Raw genomic sequence first — 13,201 nt, 5'->3', positions numbered from 1 at the left:
CATGCGCATACCGCGATTACTGCGAAAGCGAGCAACGTAGCTTGAAGGCGGTAGCGGATGAGATGGTGTATATGCTACGTGTTAAAACTCGTAATAACAGTGTAGACCCAAAGTTTATAGATGAATTCAAGCACAATAAAGAACGCCTTAGTAATAAATAAAATTCGTGCGGACTAATCATTGACTGGCCCATTGATACCGCCCATTTCCTCATTGGTACGTTCATTTTGTCAAAACGACTTTGTGCTTTCGCGCCCGTTTTCAGCTAACGGAATTTACCAAATACTTCCGAGCGAGGCTAAGACTGCCGAATAAAATAATGGCAACAACCAACGGGGACATCGCCTGGAGGCTAGCGCCTACGCCCGAGGTAAGATAGCAGAGTGAGAATTAACGCAGTGAAAGCGATTGTGATGCAGCTCGTACACGGCGTAGCCCTCTCAATTTCATACTCCGTTACAAGTTATAAGGCTGAGCTATATTCTGTTGTAATCTAAAGAGGTAATTAACAAAAATAATAATGTCAGCGAAAAAGACAAGGTGCTTCAAAAGTAAAATAGTTTTCGAAAATATCTTATAAAAAATAATTTTCTGAATTCATAGACATTTCAGAAAAATTTTTACCTTTAAAATTTTCTGAGAAAATGAATTTTAAAAATTGATAATTTTACTCGGTAAATCGTTTTAAAGTCGAGCGAGTGAACGTTAGAGAGCGAGGAAAACTGCAGTTAGTTATTCATAAAGACATAAATTCATAAAGAAAAAGTCGATAAATATTTCATTAAAATTTGTTTCGACACATGTTAAGTTCTTTTTTTGTAATACGCACGTTATTATATAATTTATTTTTATATAACTTTTTTTTTTTAATTTCTAAAATGCTATTAATTATTTTCAGATAACTTTCAAAATCGTTTCTCAGCAAATCTTTAGATAGGCCTGTACCGTGATCGCATTATTGGACCCTTTAAACTTCCAACTTCGCTAACTGGTCAGGATTACCTCGATTTTTTGCAATACAATTTGCCAGGTTTATTAGGTATTCATTTGACGCATCGACAACAGAATGAACTGATATTTATGCATGACGGGGGAAATTTTATTTTATTATTTATTTTATTTTATATATTTAACAAGGAGTGGGTTTCGACTTGTGGAAGGGAGTGGACGTGTCTTGGCTATGACTGCGAGTTTTGGTGAGAAAGTTAGAGAGGAAAAGTGTTTGAGGGGAGAGATAGAGGTGGAACGAGGGTGGAGGCGGAAGAGAAGTGGAGTAGAGAGAGAGGGGGGTTTGGAAAAGAGCAGGAAAAAGCAAAGAGAGAGGAATAAGGAAAAAGAAAAATTGAGGTTAAGAGAGTAAAATCAGGAAGCGAGAAATGCAGGCAAAGAGGAGGGGCGGTAAGAAGTAAAGGCGGAGACAGAAAAGGTAAGACAGGGAATAAAGGTGGGATCACGCGCAAAATTAGAGAGACGAATTAAGGCGAACGGGTTAGTGATGGAAAGGTTTGCGACAACAGGAAAAATGAGAGATAAAGATGGAAGGATGGATAAGATAGGCATAGAGGAGAAAAAGAAGAAAAGAGTAAAGGTGGTGAGGGGGAGAGAGAGCGTAGAGGGACTGAGGGAGAATATTAGAGGAGAAATGAGAGAGGCAAAAAGATGCAAGAGCGAAAATGAGATGAGCGAGATGGAGGAGGAGGGGGGAAAGGGATTGGACAACACGATAAGAGAAGTGGGAAAAAGTAGTGAGGCAGAAAACATAATGGAAAATATAAGGGTAGATATAAGAGATTTAAGAGAGGCATGGGAGGAAGAAAGGAGAGAAAGGACAGAAATGTTTAAAGAAATAATGGAAAAAATGGAAAGAATGAAGGCAGAGGGGAAAAGAAGAGAAGAAAAACGGGAAAAAGAAATAGGAAAAGTTAGGAGAGAATAAGAAAAAGAGAGAGAGAAGACAGGAAAAAAGAGATGAAGGAAGAAAAACAGAAAGCAGAACTTATTGTTAGAGAAAAGAAACTGCAGGAAAAATGGGGAGAGAGGATGAACCAGTTGGAAGAAGAGTGTGTGAAAGTATAGAAGGAGGAAACGAGAAGCAAAGAGGAACAGAAGAAGGCAATAAGAAAGAAATAGATTATATGAGAGAAAAAATGAATAGAGAAAGTAGGATAAACAATATAATAGTGACACACTTAGAGGATGGGTTAAGATGGGAAAAGAAGGGAGAGGCAGAGGACTGGTTAAGGAAGGAACTAGAAATAAGAGGGGAGATAGTGAATCTGAGAAGAATAGGGGGGACACCGGGGAGGGGGGATCAGGTAGATAGAGGAAAAACGATGTGGCATATTAGATGTGTATCATGGGAACAAAAAGAAAAAATTATGAAGAGGAAAAAGAAGCTGGGACAGAAAAAGATCAACATAGATCAGGACTGGACGTGAAAGCAGAGGAAGATAAGAAAGGAAGTAAGAAGGAAAGCGAGAGTAATAAAAAGTAAAGGTAAAGAGGTAAAGATGTGGCATAACGGGGTGAACTTAGAGGAAGAAGAATGGTAGTGGAGCGAGAAAGAGGGAAAAATGGTAGGAAAAAGAGCGAAAGGGTTTCAAAAACAATAAGGAAAATAGAGAGAGAGAGGGGGGAGGAAGAGAGAGGGAAAAGAGCCAGTAGATACTATTCTGGAATGTAGCGGGGATTAGGAGCATGGAGGAAGACGACTGGTAATATGTTAGGGATATAATTCGATATAATAGGGCTAATGGAAATCTGGGTGAAGTGGCAAGGGGCAAAAACTGGGATGGAAAAGCAACTGAAAGGGTATAACATAGAGTGGGGAGACTCAAGAAGGGAAGGAAGAAGGGGGAGAGAAATAGGGGGAGGAATAGAGGCGGTAAGGTTATAGGAGGAGACTTCAATGCAAGAACATGAAATGAAGGGAGAGAATGTGAGACAGAAGAATATCTAGAAGAAATAAAGGACAAGGATAAAGTGTTAAACGCAAAGGGAGAAGAAATGATAAAATGGTTAGGAGAAATGGGTTCAGTGATAACGAATGGGAGAAAAGAAGGCGATGAAGAGGGAGAAATAACATATATAGGAGCGAGAGGAATGTCAACGATAGATTATGTAGTAGGTAACGAGGAAGGTGATGAGGCGATAAAAAGGGTTTAAATAAAAGAGAGGGTAAAATCGGATCACTTACCAGTAAAAGTGGAATTGGGAGATAAAATAGTAGAAAAAAGAAAAGAAGAGGAAGAAAGAATGATAGACGACTGGAGCGAAGAAGGAATAAGAGAGTATCAGAGATGGATAGACGCAATAGAGGGAACAGTAAAATGGAAAGAGATAAAGAATTGAGTGAGGAACGCAGTCGTAAAAAAGAAGATAAGGAAAAAAAAGGATCGAAAAAAAGCTTGTGGAGAAAATAATGTAGGATAAAAAGGGCTAGGCTGATGGTAGAGGCAAATACCTAGAAGCAAAGAGAGAATACAGAGAGGAAATAAGAAAAGAGGGGAAAAGAGTGGTAGAAGAAATAAGAAAAGATAAGACAAGAAGAAAATTATGGGATAAAATGGTTTGCTAATGGAAAAAAAGAATTGCATTAGATGAAAATATAAGAAAAGAAGAATGGTTAAAGCACTTCAAGGGATAACTGGGAGAGAAAGAAAAGGAAGAAAGCAAAGGGATAGAAACCGAAGACAGCGAAGGAAAGGAAGGTGACGAAATCAAAGTAAAAGAAGCAGAAGAGGTAATAAGAAGAATGAAAATGAAAAAGAAGATGCTATAGCAAATGAAGCGTGGATGGAAGGCACGGAAGGCTTGTTAAAAGACATGACAAAATATTTAAATGCAATATGGAACAGAGGAGGATACCCGGAAGAATGGAGGAAGGGAATAATAGTACCAATATATAAGAAAGGGAGGAAAGAAGAAGTAAAAAATTACAGAGGAATAACGCTGATGGACACGGGATATAAAATATACGCGGAAATACTGAGGGAAAATCTGGAAAGAGAACTAGAAGTGTTACGTCCCGAGACGTAACTATTTCTTCATTTTGATTTCATCAGCAATCAATTGAAAAACGAAATAATGTATAAACAACGAACGGCATTTTTACAAAATACAAACTCAGCGAAATTAAAAGATGAGTAGTCCGAAAATCTGGGGCGCCCGACATTTTGATTTTTTGATTACTCAACACATTAATATGGGCCGAAGAGTCAATATAAAAACAGAAGACTCGACTATTCGGCAGTTGATTCGCGACGCGCGACCACTCAATAACATTAAAATTTGTTAAAGTTCTTACGGGCTGATTCGCGACGCGCGACAGCCGAACAACGTATAATTCACCTACTGTTATTTTTGAGAAACCATTTCTGTCATTGAATAAATAAATAATTACTTGAATCGAGTGTTCGTGCATCATTACCGACCGACCTCATATATACTTTATCAAGATAAAGCTAAACAGCCAACTTAACTCGAAATAATAACCCAGGTAAGTTCCTGTCACTATAATATTTACTAATAAATGAATGATCATACATATTTTAAAAATACACGTCACGGCTACGTAGTCGTGACATAACAAATTGGTTCCGGTACTAAATGGGTGTTTGTTTTATATAAAATAACATTCTAAATGAAATCACATTTTAATGAGTAACAAAAACCTCTCTAGCCCTATTGAAGCAAAACGACTGACGCGGCTTCAGGTAAAAAATAAACCAGAGTTGGAAAGTGATATAGTGCAACCGAGCACATCCGTTATAGATCCTTTTAAACGATCAAGGAAATTAGTACACTCTCCTCCTAAAGGAATTAGTAGGGAAAATACGGAAAAAGCATTAAATAATATAGTAACACCTAACGAAAACACGGTACAAGAAGTACAAGTATTTAATACATTGGACGTAAACAACTCTGTAGAAAATCCACTTAAACGATTAACACAAAATTTTGAACACTCAAATTCATTATTAGATTTGGACTTTACTCTTGATCAGAATTGCGAATTTTCATTTAATAATAATGAATACACAGACATTGGTGGTATTTGTAACGAAGAGAGTATTTGCAAAGACGCGAAACGTACAATAGATACGAACGGAACGACCAGACAAATAGCACTCTATAATTCAATCATCTAAACAAATAACTTTGAACAAGTCGATAACGACGGTATAAAAACAGGCAACAAAATGACGCAACCGTTACGTTTACCACTTAAATACGTTGCAGATTTAATTCCAAAGTTCGATGGAAAAAATATGACAACTAATGAATATATTGAAAAATTGAAACACGTAAAAACAATTGTTTCTGAGTTAGATGAACCAAGTTTAATATCAATTTTGAAAATTAAATTGGGCGGAGAAGTTTATAAAGCATTAGTAAACATCAAAATAGATAAGATAAATGATTATATCAAAGTGATAAGGCAGCTATTTCCCTCCTTTGACAATATTCATAGTTTATATGGGAAATTTACGGAAATCATCCAAAAACCAAATGAACCCGTCTTAGCATATGCAAACCGTTTACAGGAAATAGTTTTGCAAATAAAAGAAATGAAAAAGTTAGAAGCAGATGTAACTGACGAAGATTTCAAAACGTATGAAACAGTATTAAATGCTGACGCGTTAAAAATTTTTAAACAAGGTTTACAACAAGACATTCGTCTGGAATTAGGAAATCACATTAATTTGGGCACTGCTTTAAAGACGCTATTGAAATTGAAACAAATTTAAAAAAACAAAGATTATTGAGGGGTGATATCGCTAGTCCCTTTCATAGTAATGTAGACTCGGTTACTGCTTCAACAAATGTTACTCACATATATAATTGTCAAATTTGTCAGGACTATAACCATGAAGCTTTATTTTGTTACAAAGGAGCTTGTGTATATTGTAAGAACAAAGATCACCTGTCAAACAATTGTAAAATTGTAAATAAAAAGATCGAATTGATATGTAAATTCTGTAATGCTCAGGGGCATTCTATAGACGGTTGCAAATTTAACAGAGTTAAAGGAAATCATTGTCAATATTGTCAGGTGATGGGTCATACAGTTACACAATGCCCATTTATTATAGAATTTGAAGTATGTTGGAAATGTAAGGAAAGCGGACACGCCCCGTACAACTGTTCAAAATCTTTCAAATCAACGAACTTTTGCGCTGTTTGCGACAGCAGCGACCATACGATACGCAATTGCCCAAATGTGACATGCAGACGTTGCAATGAAATCGGTCACTCAGTAAAATATTGCCCAAACGCGGACGAAACGAAAGAACGTAGATTTGCAATATGTACAATCTGTCAAGAAAAAGATCATGAAGCAAATAATTGTGAATTGGCAAGAATCCTAGTTAGCTATAGTAAGAACAATAGAAGTAATGATAATAAAATCAGTTCAAATATAAATTCTAGTGACAATAAACGCAGAAATGGAAATTTTACTCACGATAACGGACCTTCACGATTCAATAATTTTGGGAAAAGAAATAATGACACTAAGTGTGATTATTGCCACATGAATAATCATGTAATTGACAATTGTTTGAAATTGAGAGCTTTAGAAAGAAACGCAAAAACCACTAGTATTTGTACTTATTGCAAGGAATCAGGTCATAAAGTCGAATCATGTCCAATTATAAAATCACTAGAAAATAACCAAGAAAAATTTTGTACAATTTGTAAACGTACCGATCATACAGAGTCGACTTGTTTTAGACGTAATAATCAGGGAAACGAATAGATTCTTCCGAACATGAGTGCACGGAGGAAACAAATAAAAAGTCACTCGCTGCAGAATTAAGAGACGAAATAACGACAACACGAAAAATGGACATTGATGATCAAAATGAAACTCACGCATTAAATTTAACAAGACAATATGAGTCGCAAACCAAAACGGAAAAAAATAATAAAGTATGCCTCCGAAATGACAAACAAAAGAAACTCTATAATGAATGTAATGGCAATATAGAACTTACAAGTATCATTGAAACTAAAATGCCAATGTATTTCCTAAAGTTAAAAAATTTGTTACAATACATACAGGTACCGAATCCGTTTTCGGGTGTTAATTTTAATTTACTTATAGATAGCGGAGCTCAAATCAATATCATAAAAAGCGATTGTATACCATCAAACGCTATTTTGGACTCAGAAAAAATTTCATTATCCGGTATTACTGATAAAACAATTCAAACATTAGGTTTGATAAAAATAACAATTAATGGGTTGTTAATTGATTTTCATATTGTACCAAGAGAATTTTCAATCCCTTATGATGGCATTCTTGGCATACCTGTTCTGAAAGAAAATAAGTTAAGATTAGATGAAGGTTATTTGGAAATAAATAGTAGGAAAATAAAACTTGTATCAATACCGTTAACTCAAATGAACTCAATCGTTTTTACCAAAAACAAAAAGAAAGAGGAATCAAGGATAACAGAAGAACAAAAGGGATTTTTAAGTAAAATTTTACATGGCATTAATAAGGAAAATAAAACAAAAAACGAAAAAGAAAAACACTACGAAGAATCGAAAATCTTTGAGGAAAATAACAAATTTCATCCACTAGAAAGAGAAAATATACTAGAGGACCCCGAATCTGTTACATTTCCTTGCACAACAACAACGGATAAAATAAATAATGAAATAATGACTGCCAAAGATTTAAAAGTAGAACGCGAGATCGAAAATTGTAAAAACTCATTACTAATACCTTTTTCTTCCAACGGAATAACGAACTTGGAAGCTGAATTAGAGAAAGACCCTTCTAAAATAGAACACATGATTACCGATATAAATGTAGCAATGAGTACTGATGAAATGACTAACACAAAGGATGATTATGCAGACAATTACGATTATAAACAATTTATATCGGTTATAAAAGAAAATATAGGAATAGAATTCCCTTCGGAAAATACTGTTTCAGAAGAAATCCAAACATATCAATATTTATCTTTCGACTTAGAAAACTTTCCAAACAGTATTAAACTAACAGAAAATATAGATTTCAACGTTAATGAAAATGAAATTGTATACGCGGGGAGCATAAATTTTTTAGGAGAGGAACAAGAAAAAATTGAAGGAAATCAATTAGAAAAAAGTATCATTAGGAAAAAGTATTAGAAAAAATAAATTTGAGAGATTTAGTCGGAAACAACTATAAGATAATGAAAGAACTTATTGAGGAAAACGAAGATGTATTTTGGGCCGATGGCGACAGATTAGGTACATGTAATATAGAACAACATGAAATTAATTTAACAGACAACAAACCGGTTTACGTCAAACAATTTCCCTTGCCACACAAATTACGGGACATTGCTATTGAAGAAGTAAAATCATTGATATCTAATAATTTAGTAAGGAAATCGAAAAGTGCTTTCAATGCACCAACATGGGTAGTGAAGAAAAAGAGCTTAGCAGACGGGAAAGCTAGATGGCGATTAGTAATTGACTACAGGAAATTGAATGAAAAAACTGTTCCTGACCCATATCTAATTCCAAACATAACAGAAATATTTGATCAACTCGGGAAAGCCAAATTTTATCATGTTGTCCGTCTAAAATCCGGTTTCCATCAGGTAGCAATGCACCCGAAAGATATCTTCAAAACAGCTTTTAGCATACATCCATTAGGAAGATTTGAATTTCTCGTTTTACCATTCGGATTAGTAAACTCGCCTAGAACATTTCAAAGAATTCTTAATACAATTTTGGGGGACTTAATCGCCAATACATGCTTTGTTTTTATTGACGATATAATCATCTTTGGAGAAACAGTGGATGAGGTCAATAAACGTTTTTCCGAAATAGCTCAAAAACTAAGAGAAGCTAACCTAAAACTTGAACCTCAAAAATGCGATTGGCTCAAAACAGAAGTATCCTTTTTAGGACATATTATCAGTGAATATGGGATTAAACCAGATAAAAAAAAAGTACAAGCTGTTGAAGCTTTTCCAACACCGACAATTACGAAAAACGTTAGAGAGTTTTTAGGGCTATGCAATTATTATAGACGTTTTATTCCAAATTTTGCAGAAGTAACAAAACCATTAACTATACTCTTACATACTACTGTGGGCAAAAAGTAAGGTGAATTTTCAATTTAAACTTCGCGGGCTTAACATTTCGGGCTAGTTCTTTTTTTCTTGAATTGGTAGGACTGCGAATGACATCTGGGACAAATTTCATGGCAATGTCATCATCAGTAATATATTTACGCTTGTGTTTACCAAACGACCAAGAGTGCATGTTTCGATTTTTACAATGTCTGATTTAATTGAGCAAAGAAGTGCCATCAAATTTTGTTTGCGGAATGAAATTTCGGCTGCGGAAACGTTGAGGATGTTGCGGAAGGCCTTTGGTGATTTTACCATGTCGCAGAAAAATGTTTATAAGTGGTACAAAGACTTCAAAGACGGTCGAGAACGTGTTGATGACTGGGAGCGCTCCGGACGACCATCGACGTCAACAGATGACCAACACGTCAATAAAGTGAAGGAATTAGTGCTCGAAAATCGTCGGTTGACTGTTAGAGACCTTACTGATATGATCGGAATATCAGAAGGATCTGTGAAAACAATTTTGAAAGACCATTTGGGCCTACGAAAAGTCAAATCTCGTTGCACCATCTCACACTGCACTCGTTCTTCGTGACCATTTCGCCAAAAATTCGACGCATATCGTTCCGCAACCACCGTATTCGCCTGATTTGGCTCCGTGTGACTTCTGGCTATTCCCAAAACTCAAGAGACCACTCCGGGGAACGCGTTTCGAGTCGATTGAGGAGATAAGAGCTGAATCGAAGAAGGCGCTGATGGCTATACCGGAAAGGGACTATTTGGCATGTTTCGAGGATTGGAAAAAACGTTGGCATAAGTGTATTTTATCGGGAGGGGATTACTTCGAAGGGGATGACATTGATGTAGAAGAATAAATAAAGATTTTTCATTTTATAAACAAATTCACCTTACTTTTTGCCCACAGTAGTAAAAACACAAAATTTTTCTGGAACAACGAACAACAGGAAGCTTTAAATAAATTAAAAAAACTACTATGCGAAGCACCTATCCTACAATATCCACAATTTAACAAACCTTACATCGTTAGAACGGACGCGTCGAATCATAGTTTGGGCGCGGTCCTTTCCCAGGGAGAATTAGGGTACGATAGACCCATCGCATACGCTTCAAGGGTTTTGAACAAAACAGAACAAAATTATATGACTTATGAAAGAGAGGCTCTTGCAATAATTTTCGCTATTAAAACATTTAGAACATACTTATTCGGAAATAAGTTTACGGTAGTAACAGACCACAAACCTTTACTTTCATTAAAGTCGGCTGATAATAATAGTAGGGTACAAAAATGGCGATTAAAACTAGTTGATTACGACTTTGACATAATTTATCGTCCAGGCAAAGAAAACGGTCCAGCTGACTGTTTATCGCGGATTGCGGTAGAACCAAAAATTTGTGTTATGACACGAGCACAAAGAAAAAGAACCGAGAACTTAGACGAGGTAGTACAGACAAAATCATTAAATGTTGACAAAAAGGAACAAATTACAAATCACGCATGCATTCAAAAAAAGAGCAAACAGAAACATACATACAAATCCAACAATATAGATAAAAAATGTATAAAAAATAGTAGCATTAATAATGATTATAATAGAGGTCATGTCATTTATAGCAAAAGTTCCATACAACTTCGTAATGATAACATTATCCAGTTAATCTCTGAAAAACATGAAGGGCTAGACAAAAATACGAGTAACATACTTGCAGAGAAAAATTTAAAAATAAACAAAAATTTATCCAGTAATAATTTAGAAACATTAAACTACGGTAAACGAAAAATATTTATTTTGTGCCTGAACACTGCCGCAGCAACGGAAACAGTAAAACAAGATTTAGCCGAATTGTTCAAAAATTTGAAAAGACTTCTATTACGAAATAAAATCTCTATGCTGAGTATTTCAAAAAATATTGACATAAGAAACATACAATGGTCAGAAATAGAAGAAATCATAAATGATACTTTCATAGGAACTAATATCAAGACTATTGTTTGTATGAATCATGTTGAATATATATGTGAGTTAGACCAGAGAAATAAAATTTTTGAAATATATCATTCTTCGAGATTAGGAGGTCATTCGGGAGTGAATCGAACTTACAATAGAATTAAAGAAAAATACTGTTGGGAAAACCTAAAGAACGACATACAAAAAAGAATTTCCATGTGTATAGAATGTCAAAGAAACAAATTAAAACGTAAACCTACACGACAACCAATGATTATAACAGATACACCTTTCAAAACTTTTGATAAAGTTGCCATGGATATAATGGGGCCATTCGATATTACAAAAAGTAATAATCGGTACATACTTTCAATTCAAGACCAACTTTCAAAATTTATCACATTAGTAGCATTAAAAGACCAAACAGTGGAAGCTGTAAGCGAAGCTTTTATAAAAAGGTTTATTTGTACTTTCGGAACTCCAAAAATAGTACTAACGGACAGAGCACAAAACTTCAGAAGCAAAATGTTAAAGCAAATTGCCAAAAGATTTCATTTCGAAAAAATTGAAACAACGTCATTTTCACCTCAATCTAATGGATCTGTCGAAAGGGCTAACCATCCGCTTTGCGAATACATCAAACAATTTACATCAAAAAAATGTAATTGGGACGAACTCCTAGAGTTGGCCCAATTCAATTACAACACCAGCATACACACTAGTCACAATTTCACACCACATGAATTAGTTTTTGCTTTTCCAGCTAAATTACCATCTAGCGTACCATTAAAAAAATCCGAACAATTACCAACTTTTAATGGATACCTAGAGAATTTAATAAAAAAAATGAATATAATATCACACATGGCTAGAGAAAATCTAATAATCTCAAAACAAAAATCAAAAAATTATTATGACCGATTTACAAATCCAGTAAATTTTAAAATTGGAGATAAAGTATGGTTCATGAAAGAACCAAAACCGGGGAAATTAGAGAAAAATAAATATTTAGGACCTTTTGAAGTATTAAAAATAACTGAAAAAGGCAGTGTTGTAATCGATTACAATGGAAAACCAAAAACAATTCATGCCAATAAATTAAGCGTAGCAAAACAAGCATAGTAATCTTATTCTATTTCCAGGAAACACAATAGCGCAACAATCAATGACTATCTTAATCATAATCACCTTCTTTTCAACAAGCAAAGGACTTATTGGTTTCAATTGCGGCTCAACGAACCCTACCATTACAACATACTCACTCTTGGATGCAGGGGAATGCAATTTTCAAGAAATTCAAGTAAATAACACACAAGCCACTATCGAACTATTACAAAAAACGGAATTCAAATCAATGAAAATTATACAATGTAAAATAGAAATAAGGCGAACAATTTTTCATTGCGGTATGTTTAGTCATTTAGGCCCAACCGAAAATGCAATCCAAGAATACATTTACGAAATATTACACGACAACTGTAAAGCTATACATGATACGGGTATTTTTAAATATGATAACGCACACACAATAGCCGACCTAAGGATTAACTCGACAAAAAGTGTAGGTTTAGATCTAGCAGGAAACGTTAAGGGTAAAACTTGTTCAGGGGCAGCCTACGCCGACCGATTTGGTACGTGGAGCGATGTTCTCGTACAAGGACTTATAAAAATAACCTTGTTAGAAAGCTATGCAGCAGTCGAATTAAATAATGATAGATTAAGATTAAATTCGGGTACAGTATGTAAGTTTTCGGACCAACATTGTATCGATATGGAAGGAGGTTACACCTTTTGGTCATTACTACCGCACGAAGACTGTTTCAAAAATCCAAAACTTTTTATATATGAACGAACCCAATTCAATATTTTGTACGACAATGATATTCAAACGAAGCAAGGGATACTTAGCTATGATCTATTCACGTACTTCAATAGCAAATTTGTGTATGTAGAAAAGCATTTCAGGGTCGAAATAAAAAGCCTCTATATAGATATATTGCAACAAAAATGTGAATTGGAAAGGAAAGTCCTATATAACTCCTTATCCCTGGCATCCCTCTCACCAGATGAATTTGCGTACAACATCATGGAGAAGCCCGGGTACATAGCTCGCCTGGCAGGGGAAGCCGTACATATTATACAATGTAC

General features: G+C 35.0%; 1 protein-coding gene across 3 annotated transcripts in view; it reads left to right on the top strand.

Moving 5' to 3' along the window:
• The window catches only part of LOC131666716 (alpha-1,3-mannosyl-glycoprotein 2-beta-N-acetylglucosaminyltransferase), a 651,543-nt gene that overhangs the window by 591,572 nt on the left and 46,770 nt on the right, over window positions 1–13,201 (top strand). The gene's annotated exons all lie outside the window — the stretch shown is intronic.

The sequence above is a fragment of the Phymastichus coffea genome, unplaced genomic scaffold (genome assembly GCF_024137745.1).
Source record: "Phymastichus coffea isolate CEN01 unplaced genomic scaffold, Cenicafe_Pcof_1.1 PCOF00004, whole genome shotgun sequence".
In the NCBI taxonomy this organism is placed as follows: Eukaryota; Metazoa; Arthropoda; class Insecta; order Hymenoptera; family Eulophidae; genus Phymastichus; species Phymastichus coffea.
This window is presented reverse-complemented; position numbering and strand designations above follow the sequence as displayed.